Genomic DNA, 16950 nt, shown 5'->3' with positions numbered 1-16950 from the left:
ACTGAATTTAATACATGGAAACTTAACTGACATATTCTTAAAAAAATAAAAATTTACTTGAGGGACCTGGCTCACATCTACCAAGTAAACAGCTGCAGCATTTTAAGATGTTACTGTCTCAGCCTCCAGCTGTTTGTTACTGGCCTTATAACAGCAAAAATAGAATATTTCAACTCTTCTGGCTGACACTCAGAATAATCTAAGCACAGTTTTTATCTTTAAGTGATTTTTTCCGATTGTGAATTAGAGCTGTGATGCTTCATTCTGCCATCTCTGACATCTGCAAAAGGGGCAGGAAGGAGGGTGAGGGCATTCTGCTGCTGTAGCTGAGTTTGCCAGAAGTCACAGGTCAGAGTCCTTAACTGTATTTCTCAAAAGTGAGATACGCTTGCAAGCATGAATCCCTGAGGGTTTCTAGGTGTGTCAGGCTTCCTGATTTCTTCTGAAGTAGGATTTAAGGTCTCCAGAGACTAATTAGGCACTTTTGCAGTTTCTAAGCTTGCCACTTTTGCTCATGGCCTTGTATTCCGTGCTCACCACAGATGACCACTATGTGTTATGAATGGGAATCTTAATAAAAACAATAATTAAGGTGATTTTAAAAGCCCACGCTCATGTAACATGTATGTGTCCACAGGCTTTACTCTGCCATCTGCCAAATGTAGGTACAATCAAGAATATGCAAGAATATGCATGGCACTAAGTGGTGAAAAGTTAGAGTAGGCATTTGGCTCACAGCTCAAGACTGGAAAACGTCTAATATGCAAAATGAGACCTATCAGTAAAACATAGTGGCTGTAGTTTTTCTTAGGGAAACAAGGAGATATAAATAAGGAGCACTTTTAATGTTCCTGGGTTGAACTTGACTTCGCCTTTATCCTAATGGGAAGTTTTGCACATCAAAGTTTCATCTGTAACATGAGCCAGTTCAAGATTAACTGCTTTCACTCTGATAATGGGCTTTTCATATTCATTGTGGTCTGAAAACAGCCTCTCTTGGCCAAAAAGTGCAGATGTATGTATATGCATATACACTAACATTAAATTTGGAAGAGTTCCTGCTAAACAAACAAAGTCATCAGAAAGTATTTATTTAAAGCTCAAATACCCCTTCTTGTTCTCAGAGCTCAGTGAAACATGAAGGGAAAATTCCACAGACTGTTGCTTTCAAAATTACTACATTTCAGAAAATTCAGATAAAGTTTTAGGATTAGGAAGCTGAATGCATACATAGATTGAGAAGAGGAACAGCACAAAGCACAACTGCTAGGTATCCAGTATACCCATTCCCCTCTTGGCAACAATTTAAATGCACAATATTTTTAGATATTCTAAAAATTTATAACTATTAGCCCCTTGTCTGTGAAGAAGAATACAACTGAGCTTCAAAGCCGGGGTGACACAGGTTTGCATGCATGAACTGGCTTGCTCTAAACAAGCTCACATTAATAAAAAAATCAGTCTCAGTACTAGGGTACCTACGCAGATATCCTGGCATATCTTAGTCTTCTTGTGGATTACTGACACTTGGAAAATGCAATATTCAAAAATATGCAGGAATGTACAATATTCTCAGTCAGCTCCTCATTATGTTTCTATATTTAACTACATTTGTAGATGGCAAACTGACAAAGAAAGTAAATGAATGACTTGGGCACAGAGACCAGTAACCTTGAACACAAAGCCAATAAAAGGCAGGCATACTAAGTGATATATTCTCACATTTCCAGTTAGCTTACATGCATCCAAAGACCCTTAGATGAGATGTTCTGTGGGAGGCAAAGGGTATACTGTGTCCATAAAATGTGAATTATATTCCATTTACAAAAAATCTCTTTGTCACACATTTGAAGTACTCATAAATACAGACTCCCTGTAACTACAGCCACAGCTGTCTCAGAGGTCACAGGGTCTGTAGGCTGGCTGCTGAACAAAGGCACAGCCCTTGAAGTCCTAATGATGGGCACTAGTTAGTCATGGCAGATCCATGTATTTCCAGCCTTGTTTAGCACAAATCTCTCAGCACATTGCTAACAAAGTACTGTGACAAAGTAGAATATAGTGTCATAGAATGTTAGATTAAACTTCTCCTGTGCGTGTCCTGTCTCTGTGCAAAATGTGGAGCTCAAGGTAGTAAAGAACACACACACAAGGAGACTTGTCTGTCAATGATTGGTGACAGCAGTAAAACTCTTCACAGTGCTATGTAGAAAAGAAGCATGATTGCATGACATAATTTACTCTTTTGATCAAGAGGACAGAGGTGTTAGTGACTGTACCAGAAATACAATTTCTTCTGTGTCTTGTTTCCCGGCCTTCCAGTCAAAACTGACCTTGTTTGTCCCTGGAAGCATCTTGTGACTGGGCTCCAGTTCCTGGGGCAGGGGGCACTCCCTGCCCTTTCTTTAAAATCCTCAGGGCTTTGCTCTTGCTCAAGCCCTTGCAGTGCCTTTTTCAATTCACAGAGCCACTGTTTCCACATTTACTGCTTTTGCTTATGAGGAGGCTCAGGCAGCTTTTGGACCGAAGGAAGCTCTTGCAGCTCTTCCACTCTTATAGCACACAGCATATGAAGATAATAACTCCATGATTCCGAGGAGGAGACAACAGAGTGTAGGCAAGGTACTGAAGAAGATGTAGGACTAATATTATAAATGCTGCAATATTCTGCATGCTTAATAACTCTCCTATCACACACATTTAAAATCTTGATTCACATATTCCCTGTCTAATTGGTTTTGAGCAGACTTATTCATGTATTCATAGCCTTAAGGGTGATGAAATTAATTTATTACTCTTAATAATCCTCTCTCAATATTTGTACTCTTTTGTTGGCTAAGCTGGGGCTTTTACCAGTAAAATTATATTGGCACAGTTTCTAAAGTAGACATATTTATATGAGCACAAAAGTATCTTATAACTGTAGTGTGGTTAAATCCCTACTCATACAAAAATAGATATACAAGTATAACTAGATCCAGACAATATTATCACTTGAACTAAATTTTCATAAGTAGCCCAACTTTACTGTTCAGACAAAGCCTTAGCCTCCTCTTTCAAATCACTTTCCCAAGTAGCTGTCATCATTTTATGATGCAAACAACCATGCATTTGCCTGAAACCACCAAAGCAATCTCTTTTGAGCCAAGTGGGTAATAACACAATTCTAGATTGAACTCAAACCGGTTATCAAAGACAAAAATGCCAGGGCATTGCCAGTTTTCTGAGCCATCCAGTAACTATTAGCTTATGTTGTCTGATTAGCATGATAATTGCAAAATAAGAGGCTGTGTGATTTTACTCCATTAACAATATATTTTCATACTTCGAGGTATTGGAAGTGTGGGTTTGGTGGGGTTTGTAATTTTTTTTGGGTTTTTTTTTTGTTTTGTTTTGTTTTGTGGGTTTTTGGGGTTTGTTTTGTTTTGTTTTGTTGGGGGTTTTTTGTTGGGTTTTTGGTGGTTTTTTGGTTTTGTTTTTTTTTTTTTTTTTTTTTTTTGTTTGGTTGGGGTTTTTTTGTTTGGTTTTTTTTTTTTGGTTTTTTTTTTTTTTTTTTTTTAGTAGATACGTATTAACAACTTCTTATTCCGAACCCCCTGCAGACTTTAACTTTTAAACTGCAACATTCAATTAGGAACCATCCTCGGAGGGAAAGGAGCGCGGCGGGGCTGGCGGGGCCGCGCCGGGCGGCGGGCGGCGCTCGCAGCCGAGCGCGGATCCCGGGCGCGCCTCGCCACCTCCTGGCCAGCCCCGGCTCCTGCCGCGGGCCGCTCCCACCCCAGCGCCGCCGGCCGCGCTGCTTTCACCAAGCCTTAGGCACAGAGGACGGATGTAAGTGCCAGCCTACCGGGATATTTTTAATGTGAAAGCGCAGTAATTCGCGTTAAGATAGGTACCAGTCTCCTTCTGTCTGATGCCAGAATGCTTTGGAGTTTCCGCTGCTGGTAATTACTCCGTGTATCAGGACAATAAGGTTCCCCTTGCCTTCCATTTGCATAAAAAAAAAGCTGTAAGTTCTTTTTAAATATAGAAGCAAACGCCAACAGCTAGAAATTGATATAGTACTTCTGGCAGCTTCTAGTCAGCAGAGGTCACAGAGCAGTGCTGCCAAGCAATTCACAGGCAGTCACTTCCAACTAAATTATAAAATAATGCTGCATAGGAAGACGGCTGAATGTCCCACTTTCCGTTCAAAAGCATGAATCCATAAGACAATAGTAAGATACGTTCATTGAAATAATTAGCAGTTTAATTGATAATTAATGTTGGGCAAAAAGTGGCTGTGAAGTTAAAAGTTTAGCTTGCATGAAAAAATATTTAAACAATTTGAATATAAATAGGATCCTGAAAGCTCCTTTGAAAAGTTGGGCAAAGAAAAAAATGTATGCATTATTAAAAATTATTCTGGTTTAATTCCATCCAGAGAAGGCGAACACAATATTTTTATCTCTAGATCAAAGTGATTTTTCTTTGAATTAAAGAAGCCTGTTGGGAAAGGCAAGTTAAAAACCACAGCTAAACTGTAATGAGATACACTTGGGAATATAAAAAAGAATTAGGATATTCAACTGCCTACAAGTAGATGGCAGCTGATTATTGCTCTTAGACTTCTTTTACCTGGTTACTTTTTACTTCTTGATTTTCTTCCTGTTCGGTCCTGCTTCTATTTTGCCTTCAAAGTCTCCAGTATCTGGCATCTAATATATAATGAAAATGTTGACAGTTTACTTTGTTATTTACCATTCTGATTGTAATATCTCCCTAAGTATGTTTTGAAGTCTTCAGCTGTTTTTTGCACAACTAGATACTCAACAGTATCAAGTACTTGAACATGTAGCTATCTGTCTATCATTAGAGTTCCCCAAGTAAAAATTCTGCAACTTACATAATTTGACCTTTCCCAGTAGATCCTTTCCCAGCAATTCACTTCTCCATTCCCTTGCAAATTGTTCTGTTGTAATCCACACACTATTTGTGGCAACATTTTCCCTATTTCTTTTACTACCATTTCAGCTTGTCTGCACATCAGGCATCACGTGGTAATAGAAACAGTCTCTTCTTCTGGAATATCTTCCAGCATGATTCTCATGGAACTGCTCCCAAAACAGGCCATGGTTGGGTCCTTTATGAATTTATTGAATAAGATCTACTTCCTGTAAAGCCTTTCTGCTAGAGAGTCTTTACCCTTGTCAGGGGAAACCAGCCACAGCCTGGAAGTGGTTTGATACTGGATTACCTTTGCATCTCCTTCTGCTCTTTGTTGGGGAAGATTGAGAGGATGGCAACAGGATGGATGCCTGGAAAAACAAGACCAAATAGGTGGCAATAGGAATTAAAATTCAAGACTTCTTTCCTCCAGTCAAAAAGACAGATTTTGGCTGATTAAACTGTGGAGTACGATAACACTGCTCAAGTATAGGATAGATAAGTATAGTAAATTTATTGCTGCTTCTGAGCATAGAAATGTGAAGAAAAACAAATATTACATCAAAATGCACTCTGCAACAGTGAAGTCCTGCTTGTAAGTGGAAGTTACCCACACATTCAGGAGGCTATGTTTCTGCAAAGGTAGCTAACCTGTCATCCTAGAGAAATTTATGTATGACATCTAAAGACAGTAAAGGCCAAATTCACCTTCACTAAGAAATTTTCCAGTTTACAGACACTATATCACAAGTAACCTACTGTGTGGTTCTGAATTTAGTAGTATATAAGTCCTTTGCAAACTTTATTTCATTGATCTTTACAGAAGTCATGTGAAGATCAAAGTGCCATCACTCCTGTTACATATTCTTTCTGTGTGTTAAAAACATTGAGGTGCATCTCAGTTAAGCATCTTTTTTCACAGTAACAGCCTAGTCGGGCAGAGCCAGAACAGAAAGAGCACTATAGAAAACAAATTTATGGTATCTTTGCCACAATGCGACTCTACTAATCCTTCTGAATCAGTGAAAGAAATTACTGATTAAGTTCAGGAAAACAGTTTTCCCCTGTGTAGTATCATGGAATTAGATACATTACTTGTATATTTCACTTATTCTGCTGTGATGTCTTAGTATTTCTGAGTTCCACCATACTTTATTTCTTAGATCTGAAAAGTGAGTCCTTGTAAGGCTCTGGACACAGCATTCAAACATTACTAGTCCCACTCAAAATCTGAAGACATATTTCTTATTGATTTAGGCATGCCATCAGTCTTTTCCAGTAAGAGTTCCTTTGTTTGTCAAATATTCTGAACCTACTCTGAATTGCACTATTGCTTCCCCAAAGTGTGGGGGCTTAGGACCTGCATTGGTATGCAGACTCATTCCTCTCTGTCAGCATCATCTAACTTGTTTTTATATTGTTTGATACTTGTGGAAGAAATAAATGAAAACAACTTGAACAGGAAAAAGATAATATTTTCCAAAAGCACTGGGTTTATATCAAGAAAGTTCAGTTCTAAAATACTCTGCTGTTTAATAAAAGCTTGTTTCCTATTTGAATATTCCTTATTAAATAAGAAAACAGACATTTGCAGACAAAGCGATCTAAGTTACTTTGTTTACCTCTCTTCAGGGGTATGGTATTAAAATAGAAAGTGTAAGAAATCTGTGGGGCAAGGATTAGCTTAGCAAATTGCTACCAGGAGATGGCACCATTAACAAAATAATTTGAATGCCACATATAAGTTTCTCTCGACCACCTCTATGTCTGAATGCTTTGGCAATTCCAGGTGTCGTCTCAGCGTGATCCTGCATATCATTTATGCAGGCAATCCTCTCATGCCAGCAATCCCAGCAATAGGGAAAGAATCCTGCACACTGCATCACTGGTGACTTTTTTGCTCGTGTTGGCAGATCAGGACTTACCAAACACAGGAAGAGGCTAGGAGATTCTGGGCAACATTTTCCTCTCTGATAAGTATAAACTGATTTGGAAATAGGACTGAGGGGATATAGGGGTATAATATACATCCATATGTAATAGGTTGGAGGCTTTAATTATTTATTTTAAAATTTTATTTTATTCTGCCATATATAGGCTGCCACGGACTCGCAAGAAGACCTGAATGCAGTGTCAGAGAAGGACTGATGCAAAGTGGACTAGCTCCAATCACAGCTGCAAGAGCCAAATGAAAATATTTAAGCACTCTTTCCTAGAGGCTGAAGGCATGACATTGCCATCCTTCCAATGTCCCTAAAGAATAGCATTAAATTATTTTATATTTGCAAGCCTGCAGAGAATCCAGCTTAAAATGACAAGAATTTAAAGGCTCTGAGACCTGACCCTGCCTTGCTCTGAGAGCATCTCTGTGGTCAAATTGACTCTGTGAAAGGTGAAGGAAAGATTTTGGTTGACGACAACAATGTCAGAATTTCACCTGTTAACTGCAGACAAACTGGAGCTTTGCACTCACACAGCTTGCAGGATCGAATCCCCAGTGTGACAGGAAGCAAAATATTTGCCATGTGTTTCATTTCAGTTTTAAGCACTTCAGGTTTTGAATCCTCTCGGTTAAGTAATTGATGTTTGAATGCCCTGTCTCCTGCTTGGTATTTTAAAATAAACCTTGCTACAGCACAGATTATGAATCAAAACAGCTGCTGAAGCTGAAAGCAGCTTCAGCTTAAGCAGCAAGATGGCTCTTTGTGAATCACAGTAACTAGTCTTACACATTACTTCAGCATACAGGGAGCTGAATTTCACATACTTTGGTTTAAAAAATTCATTGTATAGATCTTGTGTTTACAGATTTTTAAATTTTTTTCCTTTCTTTTTTTAATGTCTTCCCCATCACTTCCTGCCAAAACAAATGAACTAAAAAAAAAAATCCCTTTTTATCAATATCTATTGTCAAACTTGTGTTTTTCTTATGCCACACCATATGAGATTATGAATAAATCTTTTGTCTTCTGCAAATACAACCAGCAGCCATCAAAAATCAATTTTTACAAGCATTCCAGTAAGATGTTTGCAAGACAGTTGAACTCTGTCATAGAAGCCTCTCCAGGGGCATGACAACACCTATGTTATCACTTGTTCATTGGTTGCATGGTGGATTTTAGGAGGGCTGAATAAAGAAAAGAAAATGAAGGCTCAAAATCTGACTTTTAAATGGGGTTAGGTTAGGAGCTGTGTGTATGTTTCACTGTGGAGAAGCCAGGCCATGAAAACATGCAGGGGTAATCAATTTCTCTGCATTAAAAATTGTGATGAAAATGCTGCTGTAAGACGAGATACAATTCTCTTGAAGCATGCAAATGCCCATGTGAAATCTAGGTACAAAAACTTCACTCCTCTACTAAAACGGAAAGGGAGGTGATTCTCCCCTTCTCAGCCCTGGTGAGGCCATATCTGGAGTACTTTGTCCAGTTCTGGGCTCCCCTGATCAAGAAAGACATGGAGTTCCTGGAGAGGGTCCAGAATAGGCTACAAAAGCTATTAAGGGACTAGAGCATCTTTGTTATGAAGAAAGGCTGAGGGGGCTGGGCCTGCTCAGCCTGAAGCAGAGAATGCTGAGAAAAGATCTTATCAATGCATAGGAATATCTCAAGAGCAGGTGTCAAAAGAATGGGGGTAGAGCCTTTTCAGTAGTGCCCAGCAACAGAACAAGGCACAATAGGCACAAACTGAAACACTGGAAGTTCTGTCTGAACATGAGGAAAATCTTCTTTACATTGAGGGTGACAGAGCACTAGAACAGGTTGTCCAGAGATGTTGTGGAGCCTCCTTCTCTCGACATATTCAAAATCTGCCTAGAGGTGGTCCTGTGCAACCTGTTCTGTGTGCATATTCTCTAGCAGAAGGATTGGACTAGATGACCTCCAGAGCTTCCATTCAGTTCCAACCATGCTATGATTCTGTAAAATCAGAAATTATAGAAGCCATTGCTCAAAACAAACAAAATCAATCAGATGGTATAACACAAGGAGCATAGTAATTGAAAATAAACACTAGGCACTGAAAGCAAATTCATGTAGAGATCATCAGGAGTCCAGGAGGCATGGAGCTATTTTATTCATCAAAGAAACAGCCTAAATGAAGTAAAAGTAGAGTAATGATGTCAACAATCAAAGAACTGGGGCAAAATTCAACAGCTGGATAAGCAAACGGAGATATGAGCAAAGATGTTCTAAACTTTTTGTTATCTAGAGTGAAAAAGGAAATAAAAAAATTGTGCATGGTCTTTGTAATCAACCAGAACTCAGAATGCCTTTTTTGTCCTAGCCAAAAGCAGTGCACAGAATGGTCCCTGGGTGCTTGGAGTCATTAATAAACGTTCTAGTATTAATCAGTCTTTCTAGTGCACAATGATGAGCTACAACAACCTATGTCTTTCCTAATTTATAGTCTTACTGCTGTAGCTTACTAAACCTTGTTCTCTGAGCTTCATAAAACCCTCTAAACTACATGTTTTGAGAAGCTATGTTCTCTAAAAAGCTATATTTAGTGCAAAATATACCTTACTGCACACATTCATGGCAAAAGACAATGGAGTCAGAGCTCTCTGTGCATGCACTGGCTTCATCTGCATTTCTGCTTGCAGTTCAACATATAGGGAATAATGCTTAAAGATATTTGAGAAAATATGTTTGGGGTTTTTTTCCTTGCTTATTACTTTTACTGAAATTATTTTTTTATTATTACATCAATTTAAATGAATAAGGGAGGGTACAAGTTACAGAGTTGAAGGCAGGCCCAGATTTAGTTCTTCGTTTCTACTGGCCATTCATCTGAATGTCATGAGGAAATCCAGCCACTGAATGCCTGAATGTTTGGAGTATCTGGAACTGATGGGAAGCCTGAGCACTGCCCTTTAACCTACTGACCTCTTGGCTTACTCTTAGATTCCCTCAGAAAAGCTGAACCTTGCTGTTCAACTTCCTATCCCAGCAGTAAACTCAAACTCCATTGTTTCCTAAAGTCCTAGAATATCTCTGAAAAGTGAGCTCTCTGCTTTACAATTTAACCCTTCAAGCACCAAATCAATGATGCGGTCAACTTCCACTGGAGCAAAAGATCTGTCCTCCTTTTTTAAAATCAGTTGGTTTTTACTTAATACAATGGAGGAGACTATAAAGTTCTGGAAAAAGAACAAATATCCTAAATGTAATGCCTTTTTTTATCTGACCCTATTTATGAAAATTTTGGAAATTCATCTGTCTTCAGAAAGATGGGGAAAGATTCTATGTCTTCCCTCAGCAGAATGCCCCATCAGCTCTATGTCTCTCATTCCACCTGTTGCAATTTGCAAGCAAACTGCTATCAAGTAGGGATTCCACTGCTAGAGCAACTAGAGCTTATAGCTGTAGGTCTTGTGTCTGCAGTCGCTAGAATAAAGGTAGAGGAGCGAAAGTAGGGAAACACATAGACTTGAAAACAAGGTGGATTTTGCAATCTAATGTGATTATGTTTACATTCTGGAAACTATGCATTGATAGATTCACACATTATGTGCATTTTTCCAAGGATAATATAGAATTAATAAAACACTCCATCAAAGCAGCAAATAATTATAACTAGACAAGTCAAAGTGAATATTGTGTTGCATACTAAGAAAGCTGGAAGGGTTGTGAAACAACTAGGGTAACCTTGCTGTGAGGAGGCTTCACTGTGTTAGCCTGAGTTAAGATGGAACAGAGAGGCAATAGTGTGAAGAAAGTGCAAAAGCAAGGAGGCAGATTCTCAATGAGAAATCCAGAAAACAACACGACAAAAGAACAGGATGAAGCTCATAGAGATGATTGGTTTTTTTTTAAATGGAGAAAAAAATGATAACTATAGCCACTCTAATTTCTACCACATGATAGATGTAGAATCTCGTCCTAGTTATCTTCCCTATCAAGTGCAAAACCTTTTGATTGAATATTGTGCAAAGAACTTCAAGTCCCCCGTCCTCACTGAGAGGCTGGAAGTTGTTTGGTATAGTACCCATGGAACAGATCTTTTCCACAAACTTCAGCCATTAACTTCTGTCTGGTTCATTTTTCTGTTCTCATTTTTCTGTTCTAGAGTTTATTTGAGGAAAAAAAAAGAAAAAGAGAACTATTCCACGTGCTGGAATAGAACTGCACTTCTGCTGACCCTGATCTTTGGGTCTGACAAAGAAATCAACTGTGCCCTCAATCATCCCCCAAGCTGAAAGCACTTACATCCAAGGGCTTCAGTGTAAAAAAATCAGCCAACCAACAAACAGGCAAATAAACAAAACATTGATTGGTTAACAGTGGACTGTTTTTCAATTAGTTCTTAGTCTATGTAGTTCTGGTCAAAACCTGATTTGGAGACCAATCTAACAGTCATGAAAGTCTCACCAACAGTAGTGCAAGTTGTGCCTGAAAGCCATTGAGACACACTTTGATTCCAGGCTTTACATAGACACACTTTGAGGCACATTTCCTTGTACTCCAGATATTTACCAACAAGCCTACTAAGCTCATTTTCTCTCTAATTTTAGTGAATTGTCACATTTACTAGTGCTGCTCCTTGCTTACGTTTTGATGCAAATTTTAGTCTGGATTGCAAAACTTTGGGTCCATCTGCCCATGCAAGTTTACAAAACCCCGTGGCTTTAAACAGAGCTGCCTAAAACTTACAGAACTGGGGTAATGTTGAAAGACTTTCCTCTCTCCTTCCTGCCCAATTCACTGAGAGAAACTGATGACTATTTTGGAAAGCAGATCACCAACATCTAGAACTCAGGAATCACAGGTCAAATCTCTGAGTGTTCACTCAACTCTTTATCCTTCCAAAGTATCTAATGTAAGTAAACATGGGGCCTCAGGATGAAACCTTGAGGGAGAAGCACCTTCCAGCACTAAGTTAAAGTATCTCCTAAGAGTTCAGCCATAGGCAAGTACTCTGCTGGTGGTCCTGAGCAAAATTTCCCTTCCAAATTTCACAGTCTTGGTAAGGGGTCTGTATGAATGTAGTCTTCGAAGCTGTGGTTGAATAAAAGTGGTCAAATATTCAGCATCTGAAGTTTTTTATGCAGAGTTTTGTTTTCAAGTGTCAAGAGTATCCTTCCAGAAAAAATAAAATAGCTGAACCACAAAAAAACCCCAACCAAAACAAATAAACAAAATTCTATGAGAGTTTAACCAACTTATGTTTCTCAGACAGATTAAGATAAAAATCAGTTTTCTTTTCCAAGCAAAAAAGTTGAGGCCTGTAACCCTACAGTTTTTGACAACGAGTATTTCATGCTAGTTTTAGGTTTAGTTAGATTTTCTCTGATTGCTTTAATCAAAGTAGGCAAGCCAGTTCATTAAAAGGGGCATGATCATGAAAGGCATATGTTGTATATCTGATAAACATCTTAAGTATAAACAAATTAACTATTAGGAAAAAATTCTTCACTGAAAGCATGGCTAAGCATTGTAATAGGCTACCCAGGGAAGTGATGGAGTAAGTATCCCTGGAAATGTCAAAAACCATGTAGATGTGTCACTAAAAGTCTTGGTTTTGTGGTCCAGTTGGCAGTGTTAGTGGTTGGGCTTGATGATCTTGGACATCTTTTCCATCCCTAAAGATTCTATGGCATAATCTTTCATAGTTATTTGAAATGGGGATGACAAGACACACCTTCTAGCCAGTGTTGTAGTGGGACAATAAAATGTCATTTTTTTTTTCCCCAAAGTTTACCAATAAGATAAAATTAGAGGTAAGAAAAATAAAAACCTTTGATAATATCAGATCCAAGTTATCAGAATTGTTTACCACTTATGGACAGTTCAGACACACTAAGATCTGAATAACTTCCATAAAAGTGACGCGTTATTGTTTTCACAAGGTTCCACAGCTGTATTTTTTTTTTTTGAAGTACAAAGAAAAGCTAAAAAAAAAAAAGCCAAACCACTGGGATAATCATTCTTCTAAAACTGGATTAAAATCACTAAAGCAATCAAACAAATTGTAATTGAATCAGTGTTTACCAATAATTTTGCTATATTGTACCTTGAATTGAGTTTTTATTCTCTACCTACAGAGCTCTCGCTTTTCTTTTTTCCTATGTTTTGTCCATACCCAAAATTTCTTTCTTCTTCAGGCTTTTTATCCCACAGTGTGATGCCTAAAAGCTCCTTCTAAACCACAAAGGAACCGTGTGTACATCACTTCCACATAATTTAAGGGAGAACATTAAAATTAATATTTAGACTTTAATCATCAAACTGCACCTAAGATATATCTAAGAGTATATCCCAGAACCCCACGTGATGCAGGGTTCTGGGAAAGGAAGGCAAGGTGGGGTAAAGCAAGTGGAGGAAAGCATGGAAAGGTAAGGCAAGGCAAGGAGAGGATATTTGTTCACAACTTTAAAGTCTGAATGTCCACCTTTTCTTCTTTAAATTGTGTTATTATTTATCATTGATATTATGTTAATATTACATTATCACCTTTTACTCCACCAGTTAAGGATCAAAATGTGCAAATAATACCTTAGCCTCAAGGCAGCCGGTCAGCAGAAAAATATTTTTTTTCTGGAAGAGTTTGAAACCCATATGATAACAGGACCATTTTAAGTTCCCTCTGCACATTTTCTTTTTATTTGAAACACCTTGTATGCAGTTATTTTGTGACAGAGGTTATGGTCTGATTCTCGCTAGTTTATGATATTTCCATTACTCCAGAGATTTTAGAGAAACTGGAGAAATCCAAGGATGGAGAATCCAATGTGAATGCATAACAAACAACCATATTTCTCACTCTTGTATCAGTACAATTTGTTTTTATCACTCTACTCCAGGAATTAAAAGTGAAGAAAATAATAAGACTCATTACAGACAGAATTTTGATAATTACACTCATTAGCATATCCGAGTTTGTTCTGTGTATTAGCAGCACCAATGCTAGGCTGAGGAGTAGAAAAGAGCACCTATCAAAACAAAAGAGCTTCATGCCTCATAAGTTTAAGCCCCAGGTAAGAAACTCGGCCTTGTGGATAGGCTGAAAAGAAGATGTTGGAACCTGAAACGAAATAGACTTGTAAGAGAGAAAATGAGATCCCTCTGGGTGCCAATAGTCCTCTGTTTGCCATGATTAAATCCTCTTTGTTTCATTACATATATCAGTGGAGAAAAAAAAAATGACATCAAGATAAAGAGCTTGAAACACATCTTTCTCTCTTTTTCTCTCTCCATCAAAATTGCCACCTTTTTCCTTGGACAGGCTTAAAAGAACTGCCATGCTCACATAAAATTAATGAGACCTCTGAGCAGGTTTAGAAGACAGCTTTTGGCTTTAAAAAGTGCGAACCACTTATGTCAATGACATGATCAAATGATAAGCATGCTTTTCCTTTCGGGAAGGGAAACGGAATCTTGCGAACCCAAAAAGAAAGGCTTACAGAGCCTCTGGAAAGGAGATAGGATCAAATGAAATGCAACCGAAAAAAACGCCAAAACCCCAGAAAACTGGGACACGGACAGCCTACCAGAAAATGCTCTGGCAGGCAATGAGGTGCCGTGCAAAGGAGCAAAACATGCCAAAACGAAGCTCACAGATCTTGCAACATCAGGAGAAAAATCAAAGAGGAGGACACAACTTTGTGGGGAAGATATCTGAGACAAGGTAAGGATACTAAAAAAAAAAAAAATCGTGGCAGAAGTGAAAGCCATCAAAAAGCATGGGATGGCATCAGCTGAAGAGATATGGAGCAAAGCTTGCCAAGATTGATGGCCATTGAAATCCTGGAAACAGCAAAGAAGGACTCACAAACATTCGGGAACGGAGAGACCATCAAAGGAAATGCAATTGAAGGGGAAAAAAAAAAAATTGGGAGCTTGGGTGACTACAAGAAAATGGACCAGGATTCAATGGGGTGCAGTGCAAAGGGCCAAAACATGGCAAAACTAAGCTCACAGAGGGGGCAAAATCAGGAGAAAAAATCAAGAAGGAAGACACAACTTTGTTGGGAGGATGTGAGAGACATGGCATGGATACTGAAGAAAAAAAAAAAAAGCCAAAAATTTCATGGCCGAAGTGAAAGCCATCGAAAGGCATGGGATGGCATCAAGTGCAGGGACATGGAGCAAAGATAGCCCAATTGGTCCCCATTGAAATCGCAAGATTCCGTTTCCCTTCCCGAAAGGAAATTTCATTTCCTTTCGGGAAGGGAAACGGAATCTTGCGAACCCAAAAAGAAAGGCTTACAAAGCCTCTGGAAAGGAGATAGGATCAAATGAAATGCAACCAAAAAAAACACCAAAACCCCAGAAAACTGGGACACGGACAGCCTACCAGAAAATGCTCTGGGAGGCAATGAGGTGCCGTGCAAAGGAGCAAAACATGCCAAAACGAAGCTCACAGATCTTGCAACATCAGGAGAAAAATCAAAGAGGAGGACACAACTTTGTGGGGAAGATATCGGAGACAAGGTAAGCATACTAAAAAAAAAAAAAAAAAATCGTGGCAGAAGTGAAAGCCATCAAAAAGCATGGGATGGCATCAGCTGAAGAGATATGGAGCAAAGCTTGCCAAGATTGATGGCCATTGAAATCCTGGAAACAGCAAAGAAGGACTCACAAACACTCGGGAACGGAGAGACCATCAAAGGAAATGCAATTGAAGGGGAAAAAAAAAAAATTGGGAGCTTGGGTGACTACAAGAAAATGGACCAGGATTCAATGGGGTGCAGTGCAAAGGGCCAAAACATGGCAAAACTAAGCTCACAGAGAGGGCAAAATCAGGAGAAAAAATCAAGAAGGAAGACACAACTTTGTTGGGAGGATGTGAGAGACATGGCATGGATACTGAAGAAAAAAAAAAAAAAAAGCCAAAAATTTCATGGCCGAAGTGAAAGCCATCGAAAGGCATGGGATGGCATCAAGTGCAGGGACATGGAGCAAAGATAGCCCAATTGGTCCCCATTGAAATCGCAAGATTCCGTTTCCCTTCCCGAAAGAAAATTTCATTTCCATTCGGGAAGGGAAACGGAATCTTGCGAACCCAAAAAGAAAGGCTTACAAAGCCTCTGGAAAGGAGATAGGATCAAATGAAATGCAACCGAAAAAAACGCCAAAACCCCAGAAAACTGGGACACGGACAGCCTACCAGAAAATGCTCTGGCAGGCAATGAGGTGCCGTGCAAAGGAGCAAAACATGCCAAAACGAAGCTCACAGATCTTGCAACATCAGGAGAAAAATCAAAGAGGAGGACACAACTTTGTGGGGAAGATATCTGAGACAAGGTAAGGATACTAAAAAAAAAAAAAAAAAAAAAAATCGTGGCAGAAGTGAAAGCCATCAAAAAGCATGGGATGGCATCAGCTGAAGAGATATGGAGCAAAGCTTGCCAAGATTGATGGCCATTGAAATCCTGGAAACAGCAAAGAAGGACTCACAAACACTCGGGAACGGAGAGACCATCAAAGGAAATGCAATTGAAGGGGAAAAAAAAAAATTGGCAGCTTGGGTGACTACAAGAAAATGGACCAGGATTCCATGCGGGGCAGTGCAAAGGGCCAAAACATGGCAAAACTAAGCTCACAGAGGGGGCAAAATCAGGAGAAAAAATCAAGAAGGAAGACACAACTTTGATGGGAGGATGCGAGAGACATGGCATGGATACTGAAGAAAAAAAAAAAAAAAGCCAAAAATTTCATGGCCAAAGTGAAAGCCATCGAAAGGCATGGGATGGCATCAAGTGCAGGGACATGGAGCAAAGATAGCCCAATTGGTCCCCATTGAAATCGCAAGATTCCGTTTCCCTTCCCGAAAGGAAATTTCATTTCCTTTCGGGAAGGGAAACGGAATCTTGCGAACCCAAACAGAAAGGCTTACAAAGCCTCTGGAAAGGAGATAGGATCAAATGAAATGCAACCAAAAAAAACGCCAAAACCCCAGAAAACTGGGACACGGACAGCCTACCAGAAAATGCTCTGGCAGGCAATGAGGTGCCGTGCAAAGGAGCAAAACATGCCAAAACGAAGCTCACAGATCTTGCAACATCAGGAGAAAAATCAAAGA

Source organism: Motacilla alba, chromosome 5, assembly GCF_015832195.1.
Source record: "Motacilla alba alba isolate MOTALB_02 chromosome 5, Motacilla_alba_V1.0_pri, whole genome shotgun sequence".
Classification (NCBI taxonomy): Eukaryota; Metazoa; Chordata; class Aves; order Passeriformes; family Motacillidae; genus Motacilla; species Motacilla alba.
Note: the sequence above shows the minus strand (reverse complement) of the source record.